Source organism: Pinus tabuliformis, chromosome 7, assembly GCF_031772625.1.
Source record: "Pinus tabuliformis cultivar Carrire ecotype Pingquan chromosome 7, CPIR1, whole genome shotgun sequence".
NCBI classification, from domain to species: Eukaryota; Viridiplantae; Streptophyta; class Pinopsida; order Pinales; family Pinaceae; genus Pinus; species Pinus tabuliformis.
In genome coordinates, this window is record NC_142293.1 from 101,788,731 (window position 1) to 101,804,940 (window position 16,210).

A 16,210-nucleotide genomic window follows, 5' to 3' on the forward strand; every position below is an offset into this window, starting at 1 on the left:
ACGATTCACTGGAAGAACCATGTACCTCTGATAAATGATAACGGAATTTAAAAAATTCAGTACAAATAATTTAGGAAGAGGAAACTACTTTTTGAAACATTTAGATAAACAAAATTACTCTGATCATAAAAAAGTCATTAAATTGCAATCTCTTAAAAACCTTTCATAGATAAAAATACCTATTTATCCATATAAGTCATTAATTGGTTATAAAGATAAAGTAGGGGGCCTTTTACAACTTAGCCTTTGATGTACTCATTATGTGTTATTTTAGCCTTTGATGGGAATATCATTATGTGTTATTTTATTTCTTACTTAATGAATTCATGATATCTATGCTAATTAAGACCTATTATCTCTTATGAACACCACACTATAGTGACAACCCTAAGCCATCACAAAAATATTGCTATATTGCTACTTTATATCTTTGTCGTTGTTACCCTTTTGATCCTTTGACCTAGTTACCTGGTTTTCATCCCTTGTTCAGCATCAAAACCCTAAATTTTCAAAACCTACCTGAGCCTAGCATATCTAGCCTAAAATCCTTTTACATTCCAGTCAATTCTTTGGCTGTGATCACATACAGAGAGGCCTCTTTGGTTTGGTAGAGCTAGATACCAAACTAAAATCTTGGTTTGTGGTTACCTCCGTCGATTCCTCTCAGCCTGGGACATTGTGGGGGATAACATTTTTGGCGTTGTTTTCGAGGAAACGAAAGATCATATCTTCCCTTTGAAAGAAAGACGAGGATCAAATCTGATTGCCGATGGTGGATAGTGATCAGACACAAGAAAGGTTGTGCATATTTCACCTGGAAACTCTAGTGTCAAAGAATCCAAAGGTTTAGAATTTTCATGGTGACTCCATTGTTCAAAATTTGATAGTTTGAAGAACTTCTTGGTGAATTAACTGTTTTCAAGATGGATACAACTACTCGAAGGTATGCTCCTACAAATCAAGCTCATATTCCTGGTTTTTTGAATTGAATTCCTTGCATAGATTAACAAACTAATTTTCCCAAATTCATAGATGGAAATGAGGATGAGGCTATTTTGCATCTAATAAAATTTTACTGGCATATACATAAGCTTGGAATTAGTTTTCATGAGGATTGTTTGGTGAAAATGTTTATGGATACCCTGGAAGGGAAAGCATGATCATGGTATGAAGGACTGAAGCCACGTAGCTTATTCTCTCTTAAAGAATTCCACACAAAATTCTTTGATTTTTATGGAAAATCTCATCATTCATTCTTGTTGTTTGAAGATTGTTGTGAACACTGTGAAAACTTCTTCAATATCTTGAAGAAACTTTTGGTGATGAAGAATGTATAGATTATGAGATCATAGAGGCCCTTTATGACTATTATTCCCAACATAAAATAATAGAGATTAGCTACTTTGATACAAAGGATCATTCACAACACACATCAAATCCTTCTTTGCTTGAAGATGAAACGATCTGCGTCCTAACAGTCAAGAAGAAATTGGTCCAAGTCAGAATTCTAAATTGCATGTACAAAAAACTTAAGCAGCTAACCATTTTATGACAATGATCATCTACTTTTGCAAGGAAATATTGAATAAGAAGTTGTTTTCCTTGATTATTGTGATAGTCAAATTGATATTTTTCCTGTTGAAGCACACGAGGAATCAAATATACTTGAAGTGGTTGTTGCATTTAAAGTTTTCCATGAGCATCCAAAACCCTGTCTTTTGGATGAGAGGTATGAAAATAGTCACTCACTTATTTTTTCAAATTGTCCTTTCTCTGAGTTTTTATTTCAATCAGGTTTGTGAAGACCAAGATGAGGTTTTTGATGGAATGTATGAACAAGGATCTCTAGACATTCACTACTCATATGTCTCTCCAACTCATCCATTTTCTGAAGCACTATTTCAAGGGAAGATTCGTGCAAATAATAATTTTGAATTCGCATATGTGAAGTTTTTAGACAATGTAATTATGGCAGAGAATAATCATCAAACATTGCAAGCAGATTATGAAGAGGAGAGCAACGATAAAGAATAGGTAATTTTAGAGCCTCTTGCACATGATGTTCTTCCTTCATATTCAGAAATGGAAGAGTGTGCTTGTATTTCTTCTAACTTTCAAGATATGGTAGTGTTCAAGATTATTATAGACCCTATTTCCAATTTGTTGCAGCCATATGGGAAGATGAATTTTCTTGTATTTATGGATCATGAGCACATGTTCAATGGACACTTGGAGTGGCCAATCTTTTGTTTTTTTTGCCTTCTAAAGGGAAGTACGAGCATGATTCAAATAAGTAGCCATTTGTTGGATTGGTTACACTGGAGGGATCATTACACATGATTGTATATACATCTTTAGCATGTGGGAGGTTATCATCAGGATTTGAAGCCCGAGGTGAAGGCCCTAAGATCTCAATGTTCTGCTGCCATAAGTAAGTTCAGTCAGTGTGTTTTTATAATAAAGTCAATAGTTAGTCAATTTTCAGTTTTGAGTTTAGTCTTTTCATTTTGACTCCATTCCAATGAATAAGGCTACCTAGTCTATAGTGTTCTTAACACCTCCAAGGAGATACCATCCCCATATGGAGCCAATGTTAGTGCCTGCTAGTCATGTGAATCGCTGGTGATCAAATATGCTTTTACAAGGTTTGTTAGGGTATTGAGGTCAAATTTTATCATTTCATTAGGTTTCAAAATAAAATTTGGTCAATGGATGTTGTGTCTAGGTCACTGCTGATCCCTTCACTTACTCATGGTCTTCATCACTCATCATGGTCATTGTCCTATTCGACGTATCATATCTTCATTTAAGTGTATTGGGTCACGAAATGGTTAAATTCCTCATTTTAGGCCAGGTTCTAGAGTTTCACTCCATGTATCATCATGATACCATATGTCAAAACAAAAACATGTTCATCATGTGAGTCAATCGGTAAAGGGAGTTAGCAACTTAGGGAAAGAAAAATAAATGTAAAGGTAATGTTTTATTTCAAATAAGGCAATGTTGGAGTACACTACCTCATCTCATCATTTCTCAAAGGGAAATATGATGTCATGCCACTACCAAAGAAAAATTCAACTTTCAAGCTACAAAGGACCATCCAAAGCATCAAAAGGGTTTCATCTCAGCATTCACATGTTTAAGCATATCCGTGGTAAGTAAGTAAACATCTTGCATCTTTTATGCATCCTTCATTTTGAATATCCCAGTGAAAATCCCTCTCCTAGGGTTCCGCTGTGCTTTTGGTCTCCAAATGATTTTGCTTCATTGCAGTGCGAAAAATCATAGTTGTTATGTTCCATAATCCCTAAACATACCATATATACCTCTCCCAATCATTTTCCATATCCATTCTTTTCATTTCACCTCATTTTCCCTAAACCCTAGCTCAATGTTGCGTTTTTGCAAATTTCTAGGTTAGGACTGTGTTTTGTAATTTTTCACACATTTCCCTCACTCTTTTCAATAAATTCCACCTCCATACACTCCCTAAAATATATCCCTACCAAAAACAATTTCCCTAAGAATTTAGACAACCCTTAACCCCTTCATTCCACTCCATCTACAAGGCTGTCCCAAATCCCCTCTTTTTCCCTACAACTAAAACCCTAATTTCTGTCCCATAGAGCTAGGTTTTGGCATGGAGTTTGAATCATATAAACAAAAGAGGCACAAAGGAGGTCATATCAGTAGATATGAGACAAATTCAACACAAGAGATAATGTCTTCACCATTTCTCAAGAAATCATTCCAAGAGACAAATCATTTGCTGCACATAGGGACATTTTTGCTTCAAAGTATGTTTCTGACCAAAAGGAGATGCATTTTACAAAAGTGAAATAGGTTTTTGTCAATAATATACCAAGACACAAAAACCTCCTTAATTTTATACACATGTATTACGATATTGGAGAAATTCCCAAAATATAATTTCTACAGGAGAGTTGCTCCACATCTGGGAGTAGTCTTGGGAAAACGCAGTTTTCTCTATCATTGAATGTCCAAATGACTTGTTAGATGAGTAAAATGATAACTAGACATCCACAAATTTCTAATGAGCTGTCAAGAGATGAATGTGAAGTAGGGGAAGGCCCTCAACATTCCTCTCATATCTAGGTGCTACACATATCCCTAATGGTGCTATGCTTTTGCAATTTTAAGCGACCAAATTCAAAGTTGATTATGAACAAATGGGGAACTAGTTTTGAAAATGTGAGGGGTTTTTCTTCCTAACTTACCAAGAACAAAAACCTCTCTCAAGCTTCCAAAAATTCTTATGGTTAGAGTGATATTACTTCATCTTTGAGCCCTATTTTTTGCACAAAACTCAGAAGTTTTGGTGACTTTTAGCTTGTTTTAAAACTCAGAAACAACTATAGGCGCAGTGTCTAGGTGTTGCACTTTTTCCTCAAAGCTCCTTTTGCCAAAAAATCACCCCCATTGAATATATAATGGCCTAAGAATATTATCTATCCACTTTTTCAAACTTGCCAGCAGACAAATTGAGAGAAAAAATTTGTCAAAAAAGGGGTCAAAAAGTCACTTTTTGCCACTATTTTGAAGCAGGCGCTACACATATCGGAGTAGTCCTGGGAAAATAATTTTTTCTCCCTATTGGAGTGTCCAAATCACCTTCTTGAAGAGTCAAATGAAAACTAGAAATCCATATCTTTCCAACGAGCTATGAAGCTTTGAATTTGGATCATGGGAAGGCCTCCAAAATCCTTGTGCAAGCTTGGTGCTACGCATATGTCTGAAGGTGCTACGCATATCCTTGATGGTGCTGCACATATATCTGTGACAACTTTTATTTAGCATTTATTCAATAGATTTTGACTTAATGATGTAATTTTACTATTTCGATGTCTTGATGATTATGGGTAAAGTAGCTTAGTAAGTTTCTTTTATGTTAACTTAGGCCTCATTAATGAAGAAAAACTCAAACCAAAGTCTAAAAGAAGAGTTTGTATTCAACCTTCTCACTCTCACTTGTTGGTTGAGACACTCTTGGAAACTGTTCCACCGCTCATGGATTTGACCCCTGAAGGTGGGGAAACTATTGAATTTGGTCTATATGTATCATTTTCTCAGTCATAGAAAGAGGTTGGACATCTGAGGAGAAAACTCTTGTAGCTTTGTGCTTGAGCATTTTCTGTTGGCATTATGGCATTATGAACATATGTTGAACTTGATGGCAACCCTCTAATAGATGGTCATTTCTATGTTGAACTTGATGGCAACCCTCTCTTAGACGGTCATTTCTCTTATATACACCATGATGGGGACAAGAAGAGCCAAGAGGAGAGAAGAAAGGCCATATACTCATGTATTAGAGAAGAAAGGCCATATACGCATGTATTAATGTTATCGGAGGTGTTTGGGTGCTTAAAACCCATATATGTATTTATTATCACTATCAAGAGCTATCGGGCTTACTAAAACCCATATATGCATGCATTTATATTATCGGGAGTTGGTTGGGTGCGTAAAACCCATATATATGCATTATATCCCCTTTCGGCGGTTACATGAATAATATAATTGCGGCATCGAAGTTTCGGCATATCGCATATCAATTATATGTTTCGGCATATCGGTGCAATGGTGTTTTGGCTGTGTGACCCGGAAACATATCGCAATGGACCCGATGGTGGCATTAACTTTGGTTTATATTAATATCGCATCCATGCGCGTCGGGGGTCCGGCTAAGTGACTTCGTTGAAACCTCCGATTGGGAGCGGACCCGATGAAGGCATTAATCATGGTTTATAAAAATATCGCGTCCGTAGTATATCGGAATACATAAAGGGTCACCCACCCCAATCCTCCGATTGCGAGCGGACTCGATGGTGGCATCAAACATGGCTTATAATAATATCGCATCCGACTATGTGACTTTGGTGAAATCCTCTGATTGCGAGCGGACCCGATGGTGGCATCAAACATGGCTCATAATAATATCGCATACGGCTATGTGTCTTTGGTGAAATCCTCCAATTGCGATAAGAGGGGTCGGACCCGATGAAGGAATTAAGAGCATTTCATATTAAATCGCATCCGCGATGTTCGCCCATAAGCCTCCCACTTCAAATCGCCGATAGTGATGAAAGGAGCGAACCCGATATATTAATAAAGGCTGGTTAATGGGGCATATCGCATCCGATCCATCGGATCGGACATCGGGCATGTATTGTTAGCGATGAGGAGCGGACCCGATATATAAATAAAGGCTGGTTAATGGGGCATGTCACATCCGATCCATCGGATCGGACATGAGATGGGCAGGCGCCGATAGCAATAAGGATTGGACCCAATATATTATTAGTTTGGATGCATTAAGTTAAAAGCCCGCCTTTTGTGGTTTTGGACCACTATCACAGTTTTCTCGCTTAAGCCTTCTCTTAAGAGAATTGGTCAAAACAGTTGCGCCTCAGGTTTCGGATCCTCTGGTTTCAATTCATGGTATTATCAAAAGCATGGCTATATAAAGAAAAAGGGCATCTGGTGGCAAGATTGAGAATGAATTGAAGATCTTAAGGGAGAATAGATCGGCATTCTTATGATCTGTCAAGGAGCAATCTACTGAACCGAATTCAAGAAGAATGCGCGCAGGACGGCAGATCCGCATCACTTCGGGGGTATTGCAGTTCAGTTGAGAGCAGCCAACCGCAGGGAAGTAGCAGTCATTCCTTAACTCTGATATAGCGTCTTCTGTTGATTCGCTAAAGGTCTCTGGGTTCGGATATTGGGTTTGTCTTGTGTCTAGCCTCTGGGTGCTCTATAACATGTATGACCTCTACATTATGGTATGATTCAGGCATATACAACCTCTGATTAAAAGGTGACCAAATCAGATATTTATTTATAGCTAGTGCATGGGTTGGCACGTGGGTGATCTACTGTATAAAGAAAACATGTATTGATCTAAAGTTTGGGTATTTCTCAAGAATCATTTATACTTTATGATCATTTGATCTTCTTGGATCCAGTTTGAAAATTTATGAAAAGTGGTCCTTGAAAGAAGTAAGGGGGTTGTAGCTCCCTTCCAGGAGAGACTGGAAAACGAGAGAGAGTTGTAGCTCTCTGCAGGTTGCAGCCTGCGTACTGGTAAAGGACTGCACCAGTACAAAATCATTGTAAAAGGAGTTTCTAATTGAAAGAAGATAGAGACTTGCAGCAGGTGGTTTTCTCCCACATTGGGTTTCCACCTTATATCATGGTGTTCATGTGTGTGACTTATGTGTGATGATCTGTTCTATTTTACTGCACCAGTTTACTGTTAATATGGTTGATAATGTTCTAATGCACTCATTAAGGATCAACTAACTGAATCATAAGAAGTTGTGGAAGTAGCATATATGAATCTGAATATGGAAATGAAAAAGTTTTATTAATGTGATAATACTGATTCACCCCCCCCCCCCTCTCAGTATTATGTCCAACAATTGGTATCAGAGCAGGTCCTTCAGAGAAGCTTGATCGCTTGAAGGAAGATCGTTCATTATGAGCAACTACGAGAGGGAAGCATCAATCAGGCCACCGATTTTGATGGGACAAACTTCAATTATTGGAAGGTAAGAGTTACTGCCTATCTTCAATCTCTTGGTACGGAAGTTTGGGATATCATAGAGACAGGCTACACTTTTCCTTCAGCTACTCCTACAGATCCGGCCGAGAAAAAGAAATATGAAACAAATGCTAAAGCAGTCAATACTCTGTTGGGATGCTTATCTCAATCAGAATTCGTAAAGGTTATGCAATATAAATCCGCAAAAGAAATATGGGACAAGATTGTCTTGAGCTACGAAGGAGATGAACAGGTAAAGCGTGCTAAACTTCAAACCCTCAGGATTCAGTATGAGAATCTCAGAATGTATAATGATGAAAGTGTGGCTAACTATTTCCTTAGGGTAGATGAGATTGTTAACTGCATGAAAAACTTGGGTGAAGAAATAAAAGAGGCTATTGTGGTTGAGAAAGTTCTAAGATCCTTGTCCACCAAGTTTGAATCTAAAGTGTTCGCCATAGAAGAAAAGGAGAATCTACGAACTCTCACCATGTCACAGCTGCATGGAATTCTAACCGCTTATGAAATGAGAAAAGGAGGTCCTTCAGATAGGAGAGAAGCTGCCTTCAAGGCTTCAGGCAAAGGAGAGTACCTTGAATCAATTCATGTGTCAGAAGAAGAAGAAGAATCAAATTTTGTCAGAAATCTTCAACGAGGTACTGGCAGATTCAGAGGTAAGTTACCCTTAAAATGTTTTGCTTGTGGAAGAGTAGGTCACTATGCTGCCAAATGTCCTCATAAGGATAAGATTGACAAGGGAAAGGAACCTGTTAGATGGAACAAGAAATAGAATGCAAATAAGAAGAGATATTACACCCATGAAGATAGTGATGGTCTATCAAACAACGATGAAGATGAACGAGGTAATCCCTATAAACTTTTAATGGCTTTTGAAGATGATGATTACATGGATGCTCTAGATATAGATAGCTATTATGAGGAGATGTCTAGACTCAAGACATGCTTAGAAGAAAAGAATGTGATCATTGAGGCTCTGCAAATCCAACTTGATGAAAAGAAACAATCTCTTGAAAAGTTAGAATGTGAAATTGTTGGGCTTCGAAAAGAAATTGAGAAAACAAAGGCTCTCAATCTTAAATTTGTTAAAGGATCTGAAACTCTGGATGAGATCATCAATGTACAGCGCTCTCCTCTAATTAAGACAGGTCTGGGGTATAATGGAGAAACATCTCAAGCATCCACCTTGAAGAGTTATCTCGATGCTGCAAGAAGATATGAGCAAAAGCCAAACAGAGATCACCAGGTAAAACAGGGACAAATTTCATCAAGAATAAACAAAGACTACCAGACAAATCAGGGACAATTCACCTTAAGGATGAACAAAAGCTACAATCAGCCAAGATCCTCTCAATTTACCTCAAGAATGGATGAAAATAGAAATCACAATCATATGACTGGTAAATTTGATAATCGCAGAAGTTTCTTCAATGGCCAATGTTTCTCTTGCCATAACTTCGGTCACAAAGCAGCTCAATGTGTTGCATACAAAACAATCATGACTAGAGAAGCCCAAAAGCAAAGAAGTATGACTAGGATTACAAAAGGGACCTATAACAACTTCTCGGCTCTTGAAAATGAAATTGAATGCTCTATCTGTAATAACTTTGGTCATGAAGACTCTGAATGCAGGAGTAGGTTTCGGCAAACAAAGGAACAAGATTCAAGCACCAGAACATGGAGAATAAAGGAACCTCGACCAGAAAGATGTGGGATAGCATTTTATGCAGAAGGACAAGAAAATCAATGGTACATCGACAGCGGATGTTCGAAGCATATGACAGGTGATAAAGAAAAAGTTGAATCATACACTGCTTTAGAAAAAGGAAAGAAAGTTTCATTTGGGAATGATACTCCTGCTGCCATAAAAGGAAAAGGTATTGCTCAATTGAAAGAAAAGGTCAAAGCAGGAAATGTTTTGTACGTTGATGGATTGAAACATAATCTTCTAAGTGTCAGTCAGATGTGCGATCAAGGAACCGAGGTAATATTTAGATCAAATGGATGTCGTGTTCGTGATCTTGATACAGGTGAAATAGTTATCAAAGGCAAAAGAACTCCAAAAAATCTATACATATTTGAAGAAGGACAACAACAACGCTATATGAGCAAGGATGATGAGCACTGGTTATGGCACTGGAGGTTGGGGCATCTAAGTTTTTCACAAATAAGGAAAGCATGCAAGTATCAGGCAGTTCGTGATCTTCCAGATATCAAAATTCCAGAGAATACAATATGCAAATCATGTCAGTTTGGTAAACAAACCAAGACTAACTTCCCTGAGAAGGAAGGATCAGCTAGCAAACCTCTCGAACTTATTCATACAGATGTATGTGGTCCATTTAGGACAAGGACACCTCGAGGAGAGGAATACCTTATATTATTCATTGACGACTTCTCCAGGTTTGTTTGGTTAGGACTTATGAAACACAAAGACGAAGCATTTGAAAAATTCAAATCCTTCAAAGCCTTGGTCGAAAATGAATCAGATCACAAAATTAAGTGTCTCAGGTCTGACAGAGGTGGGGAATTTACCTCAAATTAATTTTTCGATTTCTGTGAAGAGCATGGAATAAAAATGGAATTCTCTACAGCAAGGACTCCTCAGCAAAATGGAGTGGTGGAAAGGATGAACAGAACAGTCCAACAAATGGCCCGCGCCATGCTTGATGAATCTGGAACTCCTGCAACCTTCTGGGGTGAAGATGCATATGCCGCGGTTGTTATTCTCAACAAAACAAATGTCCGAGTAAACAACACTCAAACTCCTCATGAGCTCTGGTATGGTAAGACTCCTTCAGTAAAGCATTGTAAAATTTTTGGAAGCAAATGCTATATTAAGAATACTGATGAACAGCTTGGCAAACTTGAGCCTAGAGCAGATGAAGGCATTCTCCTTGGTTATTCGCCTTATAGTAAAGCATATAAGTGTTACAATAAAAGACTTGGAAGAATTGTTGACAGCATTGATGTAGTGGTTGATGAAAAAGGATACATTCCTAGGCAAGTAAATCATGAAAATATCGAAGAAGATGAAGACTACCCTTCAAATCAGACTGATAATGAAGAAGAAGAACCTCAAGAGGATCCAGAGGAACAGATAAGGATAGAAGAAAAGACTCCATCCAGGCATGTTCAAAAGAATCATCCAGAATCTCAGATTTTGGGGCAGAAAGAGGCAGGTGTACAAATAAGAAGAACAATAGCAGAAGCCTCAAGCTACTTGGCATTGCTCTCCTCCACTGAGCCACAAAATGTAAAAGAAGCATGCAGAGATGAATGTTGGGTCAAGGCTATGGAAGAAGAACTTGAGCAGATCGAAAAGAACGACACTTGGGAATTAGTTCCTAGACCAAAAGATAAGAATGTCATAGGGACAAAATGGATCTTCAAAAATAAGTTGAATGAAAATGGGGAAGTAGTTAGAAACAAGGCAAGACTAGTTTGTAAGGGATATGCTCAGCAAGAAGGAATAGACTTTGAAGAAACTTTTGCTCCTGTTTCTAGACTTGAAGCTATCCGAATGTTCCTTGCTCTCTCAAGCTTTCAAAAATTCAAAGTATTTCAAATGGATGTGAAATCAGCTTTTCTGAATGGAGATTTAGAAGAAGAAGTATACATTGAGCAGCCAGATGGGTTCATTTTTGGGAATGATCCAAACCTTGTATGTAGACTAAAAAAGGCTCTCTATGGTCTTAAACAAGCTCCAAGGGCTTGGTACTACCGTTTGGACAAATATCTTCATCAACAAGGTTTTTCAAAAGGATCAGCAGATAGCAATCTTTATATAAAAATTGAAAATGACAAGTTGCTAATACTTGTTGTGTATGTAGATGATATTATTTTTGGCAGCAATGAAGAAACTATGAGTCAAAACTTTGCCTCAGTAATGCAAAAAGAATTTGAAATGTCCCTATTAGGTGAACTGACATACTTTCTTGGATTGCAAATCCAACAAAATAAAGACGGTATCTTCTTGTCTCAAACCAAGTACCTCAAGCAGATTTTGAAGAAGTATGGCATGGAAGATTCAAAACCAGTATGTACTCCCATGGTTACAGGATGTAGTCTTAGTGCGAATGATGAATCGGCTGCAGTTCATCAACCAACATACAGATCTATGATTGGAAGTCTACTTTATTTGACAGGTACCCGACCAGACATCATGCATGCAGTTGGAATAGTTGGAAGATTTCAGGCAAACCCAAAGGAAACTCATCTTCAGGCAGTAAAGAGAATCTTCAAATATCTTCAAGGAACTCAAAACTTTGGCTTATGGTATCCTAGAGATACAGATCTCACACTTCATGCTTACACAGATGCAGATTGGGCTGGAAGTGTGGATGAAAGGAAAAGCACAAGTGGTGGTGCTTCCTTTATGGGTTCCAGATTAGTATCTTGGTTCAACAAGAAACAAAGTTCGATTGCTTTATCTACAGCTGAAGTAGAATATGTGGCTGCTGCATCTTGTTGCACCCAACTTCTTTGGATGATGCAGACTTTACAGGATTTCCAAATCACTTGTACTCCACCTATCCCCATCTTATGTGATAATACAAGTGCAATCAACATTTCAAAGAACCCAGTCATGCATTCAAAAACCAAGCACATACCGATCAAGTATCATTTTCTCAGAGAACAAGTGCTTGAACAAAAGGTCAAGTTGGAATACATTTCTTCTAAGGAACAAGTGGCTGATATATTTACCAAACCATTGCCCAGGGAGACTTTTGAATACCTCAGGCAGAAGCTGGGGGTTGTCGACGCATCATCCTGCTGTTAATTCTCAGATTGGTGCTTGTACGCGAGGTTTTGATGGGGTATACGTGTACAAGGTTCAGGGGGAGCATAATTCGTTGTTGGCATTATCGTATTACAGAAGGAGCAACATGTTGGGTAAATGAACTGTATCTATCCATGGCAATAAAGATGTTGAATTATGTTATATGTAGGCAGTATAGTGCGGTTCCTATTTTATATATAGCCAGAATAGCTCGACTTTCTGTCCTAAAGTCAAAGGGGCAAAATCAGGAGGAGCAAGCTCTCAGGGGGAGAAATAGTTAGGAGAAGCAGATATCTTCCCTTTGCCCTTGATGTCAAAGGGGGAGAGTGCTTTTTGGATGGTGTTGTTGCCATCAAGTCCAAAGGGGGAGATTGTTGGCATTATGGCATTATGAACATATGTTGAACTTGATGGCAACCCTCTCTTAGACGGTCATTTCTATGTTGAACTTGATGGCAACCCTCTCTTAGATGGTCATTTCTATGTTGAACTTGATGGCAACCCTCTCTTAGACGGTCATTTCTCTTATATACACCATGATGGGGACAAGAAGAGCCAAGAGGAGAGAAGAAAGGCCATATACTCATGTATTAGAGAAGAAAGGCCATATACGCATGTATTAATGTTATCGGAGGTGTTTGGGTGCTTAAAACCCATATATGTATTTATTATCACTATCGGGAGCTATCGGGCTTACTAAAACCCATATATGCATGCATTTATATTATCGGGAGTTGGTTGGGTGCGTAAAACCCATATATATGCATTATATCCCCTTTCGGCGGTTACATGAATAATATAATTGCGGCATCGAAGTTTCGGCATATCGCATATCAATTATATGTTTCGGCATATCGGCGCAATGGTGTTTCGGCTGCGTGACCCGGAAGCATATCGCAATGGACCCGATGGTGGCATTAACTTTGGTTTATATTAATATCGCATCCATGCGCGTCGGGGATCCGGCTAAGTGACTTCGTTGAAACCTCCGATTGGGAGCGGACCCGATGAAGGCATTAATCATGGTTTATAAAAATATCGCGTTCGCAGTATATCGGAATACATAAAGGGTCACCCACCCCAATCCTCCGATTGCGAGCGGACCCGATGGTGGCATCAAACATGGCTTATAATAATATCGCATTCGGCTATGTGACTTTGGTGAAATCCTCCGATTGCGAGCGGACCCGATGGTGGCATCAAACATGGCTCATAATAATATCGCATCCGGCTATGTGTCTTTGGTGAAATCCTCCGATTGCGATAAGAGGGGTCGGACCTGATGAAGGAATTAAAAGCATTTCATATTAAATCGCATCCGCGGTGTTCGCCCATAAGCCTCCCACTTCAAATCGCCGATAGCGATGAAAGGAGCGGACCCGATATATTAATAAAGGCTGGTTAATGGGGCATATCGCATCCGATCCATCGGATCGGACGTCGGGCATGTATTGTTAGCGATGAGGAGCGGACCTGATATATAAATAAAGGCTGGTTAATGGGGCATGTCGCATCCGATCCATTGGATCGGACATGAGATGGGCAGGCGCCGATAGCAATAAGGATTGGACCCAATATATTATTAGTTTGGATGCATTAAGTTAAAAGCCCGCCTTTTGTGGTTTTGGACCGATATCATAGTTTTCCCGCTTAAGCCTTCTCTTAAGAGATTTGGTCAAAACAGTTGCGCCTCAGGTTTTGGATCCTCTGGTTTCGATTCATGGTATTATCAAAAGCATGGCTATATAAAGAAAAAGGGGATCCGGTGGCAAGATTGATAATGAATTGAAGATCTTAAGGGAGAATAGATCGGCATTCTTATGATCTATCAAGGAGCAATCTACTGAACCGAATTCAAGAAGAATGCGCGCAGGACGGCAGATCCGCATCACTTTGGGGGTATTGCAGTTCAGTTGAGAACAGTCAACCACAGGGAAGTAGCAGTCATTCCTTAACTCTGATATAGCGTCTTCTGTTGATTCGCTAAAGGTCTCTGGGTCCGGATATTGGGTTTCTCTTGTGTCTAGCCTCTGGGTGCTCTATAGCATGTATGACCTCTGCATTATGGTATGATTCAGGCATATACAACCTCTGATTAAAAGGTGACCAGATCAGATATTTATTTATAGCTAGTGCATGGGTTGGCGCGTGGGTGATCTGCTGTATAAAGAAAACATGTATTGATCTGAGGTTTGGGTATTTCTCAAGAATCATTTATACTTTATGATCATTTGATCTTCTTGGATCCAGTTTGAAAATTTATGAAAAGCGGTCCTTGAAAGAAGTAAGGGGGTTGTAGCTCCCTTCCAGGAGAGACTGGAAAACGAGAGAGAGTTGTAGCTCTCTGCAGGTTGCAGCCTGCGTACTGGTAAAGGACTGCACCAGTACAAAATCATTGTAAAAGGAGCTTCTAATTGAAAGAAGATAGAGACTTGCAGCAGGTGGTTTTCTCCCACATTGGGTTTCCACCTTATATCATGGTGTTCATGTGTGTGACTTATGTGTGATGATCTGTTCTATTTTACTGCACCAGTTTACTGTTAATATGGTTGATAATGTTCTAATGCACTCATTAAGGATCAACTAACTGAATCATAAGAAGTTGTGGAAGTAGCATATATGAATCTGAATATGGAAATGAAATTTTTTTATTAATGTGATAATACTGATTCACCCCCCCTCTCAGTATTATTTCCAACATTTTCAAGAAATAAAAAGAACAGTTGCAGCTATTATCGAGGAATTCAAATGCAGTGAGTTTGTGATCTTGTATTTTCTCTGTTATAGTTTCATATGAAATATATTCATCTTCTCTTTCCATTCATCAGTTCTTCAGTGGTTTTTCTTTAAGTTTATAAGCATAATTCTTTTCAATAAGATCTATTTTGATTGGAATACCATAATGTGTTATTTTCTTTCTTGCTTAATGAATTCATGATATATATGTTCATTAAGACCTATTATTTCTTCTTAACACCACACTACACTGACAACCCTACGCCATCACAAAACTATTGCTACCTTGCTCCTTTATATGTTTGTTGTTGTTACCCTTTTGATCCTTTGACCTAGTTACCTGGTTTTCATCCCTTGTTTAGCATCAAAACCCTAAATTTTCAACACCTACCTGAGCCTAACATATCTAGCCTAAAATCCTTTTATATTCCAGTAAATTATTTGGCTTTGATCTCATATAGAGAGCCCTCTCTGGTTTGGTAGGGATAGCTACCAAACTGAAAGCTTGGTCTACGGTTACCTCTGTTGTTTCCTCTCAGCGTGGGACACTGTGGGGGATAACAGTCTCGATCATGAATGTGGATTTTGTGTCCTTCCCCAAGGTGCATCCTTTGGACACATCCTACTACTCAAGTTATCCTTTGGGGAGGCCAATGGTTATTTGTTGCATAATCTTCAAGGAACAATGGTATAAATGGCCAAGTATTATGTTCCAAAGTTCACCGACATAGTGACCCTGCACTTTCTTCGCTTTAGTGCTTAATGTAACACAATCCTCCACATATAGCTTTTACATGTTTTTCACATGAACCCCAATTCGCTTCATCTTTCCCATGGTTGTGTGTTTCAAGAATGCTTTTCCTTTGCAAAATATCACATCATAACCATGGTCTTCCAAAATTGCAATAGAGATGAGATTTTTCTTTAGGCTTGGAACGAACATGACATCTTTGAGTTTGAGAGGGGATCCCAACTCCTTTTGAAAGGTGACTATACCAATCCCGATCACATTGTACCTTTTTTCATACCCCATCTCGATGGGCATCTGGATATCTTTCTCGTCCATGTCACTGAAAAAATCTCTACACTCTGTCATGTGGAACGAG